Consider the following 210-nt stretch of genomic DNA (forward strand, 5'->3'; position numbering starts at 1 on the left):
TTACCGACCTTGGGAAACTCAATAGCAAGGCGATGGTCACCATCGACATGCCATCCAGTCGTAATCTCTGAAAAGTTAACTACCACTAGAGAGAGACAAACACCGTTCATAACTCTGTTCCAGAGTGAACTTGGCAGCCTCTCGATGTCATACTATGCACTTCCGGCTTGAGGTCAACTGGGAAGGGGACAGCTACCAAAACGGAAGATA

The sequence above is a fragment of the Aphanomyces astaci genome (assembly GCF_000520075.1).
Source record: "Aphanomyces astaci strain APO3 unplaced genomic scaffold supercont1.42, whole genome shotgun sequence".
NCBI lineage: Eukaryota > Oomycota > Saprolegniomycetes > Saprolegniales > Verrucalvaceae > Aphanomyces > Aphanomyces astaci.